This window comes from Amaranthus tricolor, chromosome 1 (genome assembly GCF_026212465.1).
Source record: "Amaranthus tricolor cultivar Red isolate AtriRed21 chromosome 1, ASM2621246v1, whole genome shotgun sequence".
NCBI classification, from domain to species: Eukaryota; Viridiplantae; Streptophyta; class Magnoliopsida; order Caryophyllales; family Amaranthaceae; genus Amaranthus; species Amaranthus tricolor.
In genome coordinates, this window is record NC_080047.1 from 19,013,446 (window position 1) to 19,024,592 (window position 11,147).

Here is an 11,147-nt window from a genome sequence, read left to right on the forward strand (position 1 = left end):
CATAATATTGCCCAAAAAAAATAACTCCCACTTTAGGAATTATGAGAAAGTATTTCTCACAATATCGTCCACGTAGGATGAGTTTTTTTATTTTTTTTAATATAACCGCCACATGAAATGGCGGTTTTGTTTAAGAATCTGAATTAAATCGCTAGATGAAATGGCGGTTTAGATAAATTTAAGTTTTTTTTTTTTAAAAAAAATTAATTTGAAGCAAACCGCCACTTCCACTTGAAGTGGCGGTTTTCTACCTGTACAAAACGCCAGCTTCTGTTCTTTTCACTTCATTTCATTTGCTTCGTTTTCAAGTGGCAGCCGGTTGTTCTTTAAAAAAAATTTCTTCAATCCTCATTTACTTCATATTCATAATTCCTCCCATTCAACTAAATTAATCAACTACACTCTCATCTTCTTCTTCTTTACTTGTTCATTTTCATCATCATTTAAGGTATTAATATAAACCCTAATTTATTTCAATTTGCAAATTGAATATTTTGTTCATTATTATTGTCATTTAAAGTTATAAATACATTGATTGTTTGTTACATTCTCTTGATTTCATGATTTAAGCTTACATTTTACACATGTGTAGTTGAATTTTATGATTTGGTTTGTATGCATATAAAGTGTTTAATGAAATGCTTCAATGAAAGTTTATTACGTTTTTGGGTTATTTTAATGGTTTTAGTATATATTCATGGTATTTTTATACTGGATCACATGAAAAACATGTTTGTATTTGCAAAATATGGATCATTATCCCGTTATAGTGTATTGGGGTGGGGAAGTAAGTTATACTGGATCTGATGTTGTGTATAATGGAGGATTAAATACAGTGATGTTTATCCATCGTCAGAATACTAATTTTGAGGTGTTTCATAGCAAAATCTGTGATGTAATTGGTTGTGATCGCAACTCTTTTATGTTAAAAATGGAGATGAAATACCCGGTGACTAGGAAAAATGTGTTAGTCCCGATTAAGAATGATGAAAGAATAAGTGCTCTTGCTTATGCGGCATCACAAGCCCCTGGAACGGCAATTGAGGTTTATGTTGAATTGGTTGCAAATTTGGATAATGCAAACATGGAACTTCCAGAATCAGGTCCTAGTGTACGCCATGATACATTCACAGAAATGTTACGTAACCCAAATTACGTTAATGAGCACTTGGATGAGCTTACCTCTCCAACTCATTCACGTGGCATTGGTGGTGGTGTAATGAACACCTTCTCCACGAGTCACTTGGGTAGGCGTAATGCGAACGAGGTTGATTCTTTAGATCAGGAGGATGAACATATTGATTCTGATTCAGAGGAGGATGATGAAAGAAGAGAAGATCTAGATGCAACGATTAGAGATGGTGCTCCATCTCAAGACTGGCTTAGAATTGATGAGGTTGATCAAAGATTGATTGATGCATGGATGATCTGGAACGATGACAACTCCATGAATGAAAATGGAGACTTTAGGACAGGGTAAGAGTTTAGCTCCTTAGACCACCTTAAGAAGAATGTTAAAGCATGGGCGATTTCTAACAATAGAAATTTCCGTGTAATTGAGTCGGAGCCTTCAAAGTACGTTATCCAATGCACTAATGCGGAGGATATAGGTTGTGAATGAAGGATGCGAGCTGTTATGACCGCAACGGGATCATTTAAGATTGTGCGATATAAGGGTCATATTCAAGATTGCTCAGTACATTACAGTGACGACCATCCCCTCCTTACTTTTGAATTTGTTGCTGATCTTATCGTGGATATGATCAGAGTTGATCTAGCGTTTAAGGTGAAGTCAATCGTTAATTTTGTAAACAATAAATACGGATTTGTTATAACATATAAGAGAGCTTGGTTGGCCAAAAATAAGGCTATAACAAAAGTATTTGGGGATTGGGATAAGTCCTTTGAGGAGCTTCCAAGGTACCTGCAGGCGTTAATGCAATCTAATCCAGGAACAGTGGTGCAATGGGAAGTCCAACCGACAATGCATCCTACCAGAGTGATGTTTAAGCGAATTTTTTGGGCTTTCGGACCATCCATTAAGGGTTTTCCCCACTGTCGTCCCCTTATTTCTATAGATGGTACACATTTGTACGGAAAGTACAGAGGCACCCTTATGATTGCTATGGCGATAGATGCAAATTCTCAGTTGTTCCCACTTGCCTTTGCCGTTGTGGAGGGAGAGAGCAACGACACATGGAGTTGGTTCTTGGATTGTATAAGGCATTATGTCACTAAGAGGGACGGCTTATGTGTTATATCTGATCGTCACAATGGAATTTTGCATGCAATGAATAGAGTTGGAAAAGGTTGGGAAGAGCCATTTGCATTCCATCGGTTTTGTAAACGTCATCTAGCTTCGAACGTGCATAAGAAGTTCAAAAACATAGCAGTCAAAAACTTATTTGGAAAAGCTTTATGATTTCTACATGAATCGCCTTAAAGAGTTTAATGAGGACGCGTATAAGTACTTAGTGGATGGTTTTATTCCTGAGCACCAATGGATTTTGATTCATGACGGTGGGCAACGATATGGAGTGAGAACTACAAACATGTCTGAAGCGTTCAATAGCGTAATGAAGGTGGCCAGGTCACTCCCAATCACTTCATTGGTTAGGATGACATTCTTCTAGGTTAACAAATACTTTGCCACAAGGAGGGATTTAGGGAGAAAAAGATTAGACAATGGACATGTGTATGCCAAGAAATCAACTGATACGATTGATAAGAATGCTGAAAAAGCACGCTTTCATGATGTTAGGATATATGACACAGTGCGTGGGATATTTGAGGTCACCACTAGTTGTGGCAACAGGATAGCAGGAAAAGGTGGAAAATCCTACATGGTTAACCTCACAGCAACATCATGCTCCTATCAAAAACCAACCATCTTCAAGTTACCGTGCTCACATGTTCTTACAGTGTGTCGAGCTCGTAACATATCGTATGATGCTTTTGTGGACCCTTCGTTTCGAACTACAAAATACATATTGACATATAAGAAGACTTTCATGCTTGTTCCAGACATGTTCACCTGCGATCCTTGGAACGGTCCTACAGTTGTTCCAGATCCCTCAACGAAGCGTGGAAAGGGTCGTCCGCGATCAAGTCGTATACGGAACGAAATGGATGCACCGTTGACGCATCCTCGTAACACATGTAGCTTTTGTGGATTTAGTGGTTCTAATAAGAAAACATGCCCTCGAAGGTCAACAAAGTATTTTTTTTTAATATTTTGTAATATCATGTTAATTAACGTAATATTTATATGATTTTTATAACACTTATGTACGTAACAGCGATCATGGCGATGCCGAGCCCAGTTGATCCATCAGTGCTTACGCTTCAGGCAACACACAGGAGCATAGCTGCGTGGGAGGGCTCCACTGCCCAATTGGTTACTCATCCACCGGTGCGCAAAACAAAAGGGGCCGGGGGTTGTAGTTTAACAAACTTTGTATATTCTTATATGATTTGAACTTCTTGTATGACTTTCCATGATTGTAATATATCTTCGCATTATTTTCATAATTAATTTTTTCAAATCAAGCTGGTTCGTAATTGATTATTATGGAATAGATGGTATTGAACTAGTTTAATGCAGGTTGCGTTCACTATTTAGGGGAAATAAAAAAAAAATTCCAGGACAAGCAAACCGCCACATGAAGTGGTTTACCACTAGTAGTGGATGATATCACTAGTGGAAAAAATCTTATTTGCTGCGGTTTTTTGGCCATTATTTGTTGCGATTTTGGCCCCAAGCAATAGTAATAGCAGCAAATGTCCTACTTTAAATGCTGCGGTTCAAAACCGCAGCTAAAAAGGGCATTATTTGTTGCGGTCAACACAAAACCGCAGCAAATAAGGAGGAGTATTTGCTGCGGTCAGAGGCAAAACCGCAGCAAATAAGTGGGCATTATTTGCTGCGGTTTTGCCAGCAAATACTTGTTATTTTTTTTCTTTTTTCGTTTTATCCTAATAATATTCCAATAAGAATACAATGTAATAACAATGATTAATCCAATAATAATCCAATGATAATCACAAATAATCACCAATAACCTTTTTGTAATAATAAACTCTCAATCGTATATATAATATGATATTATGTACGTACATATATATATATATATATATATATATATATATATATATATATATATATATATATATATATGTATATATATATATATATGTATATATATATATATATATATATATATATATATATATATATATATATATATATATATATATATATATATATATATATATATGTATATATATATATACATATATATATATATATATATATATATATATATATATATATATATATATATATATATATATATATATATATATATATATATATATATATATATATATATATATATATATATATATATATATATATATATATATATATAATATACATTAAAGTCCTAAAAAATCTATACTAATTACAATTTATCAAGGACAAAAATTAGCAAGATACGCGACAATCTTGTCTTTTAATTCGCGCATCTCTCCACTTCTCAAAGGGCGTGTTTCCTTCGGAATGTCGTTTAAAACCTATAATATAATATAAAATTAAAATATTAATATAAACATTCGATTTTACCAATAATAATTATTTAAGAACGTAACAAATACTTACGGCATCTATATTTTCGACTCCAAACTCCTTCACGGATTTTATAATATTCCATGTACTTCAGCGCGCAGTATCCGCATTCAACGGAAGAAGAAGGTTGTTGAAAGCACTAAGAAAAAATAGATGTTAGTGTCAAAAACGGTTAAAAACGCATAAAATCACAACTTAACACGTAATTTCTAGCATATGACTGTGATTTTCAATTCTAACCACTTCAACACAATAATATATACCAAATAGTGTTGTGTGTCAAGTTTCGTGCAAAACAAACCAAGTTTGAGCTACTTTATGAGCAAAAGTGCCAAAAGCGCTTAAAAACGCATAAAATCGCAACTTAACACGTAATTTCTAGCATATGACTATTATTTTCAATTCTAACCACTTCAACACAATAATATATACCAAATAGTGTTGTGTGCCAAGTTTCGTGCAAAACAAACCAAGTTTGAGCTACTTTATGCGCAAAAGTGCCAAAAAGCTAAAAAAACGCATAAAACCGCAACTTAACACGTAATTTCTAGCATATGACAATGATTTTCAATTCTAACCACTTCAACACAATAATATATACCAAATAGTGTTGTGTGCCAAGTTTCGTGCATAACAAACCAAGTTTGAGCTACTGTACGCGCGAAATTGACAAAATCGCTTAAAAGCGCATAAAATTGAATTTGTGTACCTTTATTGCTGTCCATTTTGGAAATGTGGCTCTGGATGTATATCCCATTTGTCCATGCCCTTTTTTCATTGTGCTGAAATGCATGGGAAAAGTAATACTATTTATATATATATATATATATATATATATATATATATATATATATATATATATATATATATATATATATATATATATATATATATATATATATATATATATATATATATATATATATATATATATAACACTTAGGGGGCGTTTGGTTCGCACAAGGGAATCAGAATGGAATGAGGAAAGGGAATGAAGGAGAAAGGAATGGATTCCCCTAATTTAGCCTAGTCGTTTGGTTGTGTTCAGGAAACGGAATGAACTGTTCAATGATTCTCTTTGTGACTGTTTGGTTCAAGTTAAGGAATCAAAATTTGAGTTTTTAAATTCTTTTATATTTTTTCCAAAAATAAGTAGTTGTTATATGATAAACTTGAAAAACTTATTTTTAAAAAAAACATAACTCTAAATAATAACAACGTAGCTCGATTAATTACATATAATCACTTGTTTGTAGATCAAAATACATACGAAAAGTGTTCTAGTCCTTTCAAAATCATTCATGGAACCACAACATTAGATCTAAGCATTACTATTTCCTCCAAGAAGACTCTTAACATAAGCACTTTTCAAAGCGTCGGGACACTTTGAAAATATCAGGTGCTTGTTTGGTTGTGAGGTTAGAATGTTAGCCACTTCAAAAACTTGGTTAGGAGTTACACCTTCTAAATTAAAAGAGAGTAGTTCCTCTAACACTTTCTCAGTCTGTTCAACTATTTTTTGCTCACGATCATCAGTGCGGGCCATCACATTTGCCATAGTTGAAAGATGAACATTCATGTCTTTCATGAATGCTTGTAAGCTAGCCAATGCATTAGAACTACCTTCACCAGCATTTCCTCTCTTACTTCTTTTAGAAGTTTTTTCAGTCTTCATCTTTTTTGCAGGAGGAGAAGTAACAGTTTGAGTGGCATTACCACTAGCAGCAATTCCCTCATCATCACTTGAATCAAGTGTAACCTGTGGAGGGGCAACATTTTGCAAATTCTTGATTGCTTCAACATAATCTTCAGCTGGTTTTCCGGTAGCATAATCCTTGCCCTAAACATTCATGAGTTCATGAAAGTGCGGAAATGAAACTCCAAACAGGTTTTTGCAATTCGGATGATTCTGAAAAACAAAAAAATCTCAAAATGATCAAATGTACAACATCATCAAACAATCTCAAACATAATTAAAATGACCCTACAAAGGTTGTCATACCTTGCAGAACTCGTCATAAACAGCCCGATCCACAGAAATCATTTTTTTTTCATCATCCCAGACGAATCCACTTGTATTTAACATTTGAGAAATAGCCCTAAACTTGGCTACAAGTGTCTTAAGTCGAGAATCAATGTGTGGCAGAGCCTTCAAACCACAACCAGGAAGAGCCTTACCTATGAGCTCCTCTAAGCGAACCATGTAGCCGCTTCTAAATCCATTTTCACACCTCTAGTGAGGATCAACAGCTAACTCTGACAATGCTTCCAGAAGAGCCTTATCTTCTTGGGCAATCCAAAATCGTTTGTTTTTTCCCCTTCCACCTCCACTAGCACTACTTTCATCCATCCTCTATAACATTCAATACAAGTAAACAAAATTGAACCATACTGATCATAGTAAACAAAATTGCATGAATATAAAAATGGAATGAACCAAGAAATATTCAATACAAGTAAACAAAGAAATATTCAATACAAGAAATATTCAAGCATGAAATAAACATACAAGTCTGAAGTTCAAATACAAGAAATGGAGGTTTTAAATAAAAAGGAATAACATCACAAAGTAAGTCTGCGGTGTCTAGCCCTCCAATCATTGAACATATATTGGGCCATTGTATTTCGAAAATTCGTCCACGGATCGGTTACAACAATGGAGGTTATGTACTCCACATCATCTTCCTCATTATCATCACCATCATTATCATCACTATCATTTTCCTCAAACAAGTCCTCATCATCAAATTCTGCAAGCATGTATCTCTTTACCAAATTATGTAATAAAGCACAAGCAAGTACAATTCGACCATGTGTTTGTAAACTAAACCAAGAAGGACTTCTAAGAATCCCCCATCTTCCCTTGAGTAATCCAAAGCATCTCTCAATCACATTTCTAGCTTTTGCATTCCTTAAGTTGAAATATTCTTCGGCGGTTTGAGGTTGTCGGGGGCCATTATTCCATTCTCTAAGATGATAAAGATGCCCTCTATAGGGTGCAAGGAATCTTTCTCAATTAGTATATCCTCCATCACATAGATAATAACAACCTTGACAAATTAAAAAAAAATATTACTCTCTTACTAAGTTAATCTCAAATAAAATCTATTACGTCAATCAAATTACCTTTTGGAACTTTTAACCCATTAGGCCTAGAAATAGCATCTCAAACCGACCATCGTATGCCGACCCCTCCCAACCAGGTAAGACATATATAAATTCCATCTCGGGTGAACATACTTCTAATACATTCATAGCAAGGGTACCTTTTCTAGTCCGATATTTGGATCGATCATCACAAGGAACATTCACTAGAATCATTGTACCATCAAGGGCACCTAATGAGTTCTACAAAACAAACAATATCACTTTAAATTATGTAATAGCCTCTCTATTTTATCTCAAATTAAAGTGTTGGTTTTTATTTACCTTGAAATATTTCCATCTTTCATCGCTGCAATCCTCTTGTTTCGGTGTTGGTTTCTTAAGAAGAATAGCATGTAACTTTAAGATTGCTAACAAACAAGCATGAAATTGTCTACTAATAGTTTCACCACTTTTATAAAAATGTGCACCCATTATTCTATTTTTCTTATGGTGAGCTAATGTGTATAAGAAACCCGCAACCATCTCTTCCAAACATGTGTTTCTTGTTTCATTTAATTCACCAATATCTCTAACCATCTCTAAAAGTACACCAAATGTGTATCGATTTATACGAAGATAGTTCCTACACAAAGTGTCACTTTCTCTAATCATTCTATTCAAGTTGTGCAATCTCATTTTTCTCCTAGCTTTTTATCAAGCTTAAGATAATGGGAATCGTATATAGTTTTTCTCATCGAGTACAACATCAAATGTAGCAACACAACACAATTAATCATAATAATTATGAACCGAATACAGTCCCAATTTCTCTTCCTTTTCAAAGAAGTACCAATGCTAGCCATTTTCTGTAGAAATGAACATCAATAAGAACATCAATAAGAACTATGTAGAACAACCCAAAAAAGGCAAAAAGGCGATATTTACCCATCAAAATACAATCAAGCAACAAAACTATGTAGAAGAACTTCAACTCAATTACAATTAATCCAAACATGGAAATATACTCCATCAAGCTATGTAGAAGAACTTCAACTCAATTACAGAGATTACAAAGCACCTTATTCTAAACATGGAATTGCTCCATGAAGCTGCCCAGAACATCAAGCAATATACCCATAACAAAATGGCAGCAAGATACTCCATCAACAGCCCTCACATTATACTCCATCAAGAACATCAATAACAAAATGGAAATATACCCACAAAATTACCCAACACTTACTAAATCCATAAATTACCCAACAGTTACAAGCAATATACCCACAAAATTACCCTTTCTTTGAAGCAACAAGAAATGGCAGCAACAACAAATAGCAGCAGCAAGAAAATAAGCAACAAGAAATTGGCTAATCGAAATGAACAAACAAGAATTTGATAAATAAGGAAAGCAAAGCAGTGGGTTTACCTGCGAATTGAAGCAGTCAAATTGAATGAACAAACAAAGTAGTCCAATTGAATCGTGGGTTTGAGATGAAGATGAAGCAACACTCGTAGGAACTCGAAAAAAGCAGTCCAATGGAGAATAATGAATGAAATGGCCACTGAAGTCGAACGATGGCGACAATATTAGAAGAGAAAAGAGATTCAAATCAGCAATAGTAGAAGAATAACTTACATTTGACAATGGCGGCAGGAAAGTCGAGATTGAGGAGAAGAAAGCTACGAACAATGGCGGCCGGCCGTCGTGAGGAAGAGAGGAAAACTTGAGGGAGGAGGCGGACGGCTGTGTGTAGGGTTTGAGAGGAGAGGGTAATGCAGGGGGAATGGAATGGAAAAGGTAGGGGGTTGGGGAATGAGGAAGCCCTAATTATGGGTAATCCCAAAACTAAAAATGGGGAAAGGGTATGATAGTGAGTGGCAAACAAACAACAACAAAGGGAATCGGGTCTACCCATTCCCTTTCCCTTTGTTTATTAACCCCAACCAAACGCCCCCTTAATTAAATCAAATTGGTAAAATAATTAATATTACGTACGCATTCAACAACGCTTTGAATTTTGTGTTACGAGGCGGGCTTTGAGGTTTTTGTAATGAGTCGAAGACGTGCACAGTGTTCGTTAAAGGACATATGACCAAAAGTATCCAATGCAAACTACAAACGCAAATTTAAAATCAACAAATTAGAGATTAGGTGACTTTAAAAATCAAAAGATAAGTTCAATTTCAAAAATAAAACTTATTCTTCCGTATATGGAGCCAGAATGAACGTGTGTTTAGATGCAAGGGAATTAGTCAAAGCAGTCTCAATGTATGCTCTGACGTCATCTGGATCATTTACACATTTAGTACCCGAAATCGACTTAGGACAAAACCATCCAATTTTTATTGGAGGTTCGCAAGAATTTAGCTCCTCGTAAGCCGCACTAAACTCACGAATAAGAAAATTTTGTTAGTAATTCGGTTATTAAAACAATTAAACAACAATGCCTAACTTGTAAGATAATGAGCATCACCTCATGTGGACATGGATAAGAGCTACGTTCAGCATCTCTCATCTCAAAAATTGTCCAATGTCATTAGGACCAATAATTACAAACGGGCTTTCTAAAAAGCAGAACTGGTCCTTCTGCAGGTTTAGAATGATTGGGTCCTCCTCACGCAGGCGAGATGCACCAGTGTGCAGCAATTTGCAATCTTGAGAGAGATCGTTTAGCTCCGCATCAGTCAAAACTAGAGTGCTTGGCATCGACTTTGACCCAGTCGACACCTTTGCTGAGGAACCGATCTCTCTCCAAGATCTTTTTGGACTCTTTTGCAATTTCAATTTATACAATTAAATTAGTGTAAGCATGCAATTAAAAAAATAAAAATAAATAAGGTACAAATGATTCTTACCATTGTTGGACCTCTTGAGTTTTGATGATGACTACACTTTATTTAAACAAATATGTTTTTGCTTTTAGAGATTGTGTGCAGGTCGATATCCGGTCGTGATTATGATCGTTGATAGTACCTATGACTTGGTTCATGGAAATGTACGTGTCAAAAGGATCCGAAAGATGTTAGAAGAAGTATATCGCTTGGGATGTAAAATGGAGACAGCAAGTCTACTGTTCCTAAGTTGGATGTTCTAACAAAACTGGAAATTGGAGACAGCGCACTGTTCCTGAACTGGAGTCAGCTTACGTCCACTGAAAATTCTGGTTATTATTTTAAATATTATTTTTAGTTGATGTATTAATTAAATTAATTTGTTGAATTTATTAATTATTATAATTAATTGGCAAAATGTTTTCTAAAAATTACTTTACGTGTGAGTCTCTAAATAAAGATCCTTTATTTTAGGATCTATATTTAGTAAATAATGGATTTGCTAAAAATAGAAATAGCTGTTGTTGAATAGGTCTTAGCTATTATTTTTAACCGGTCTTTATCTTAGATAATAGGTTATCATGTCTATTTTTATTAAGTA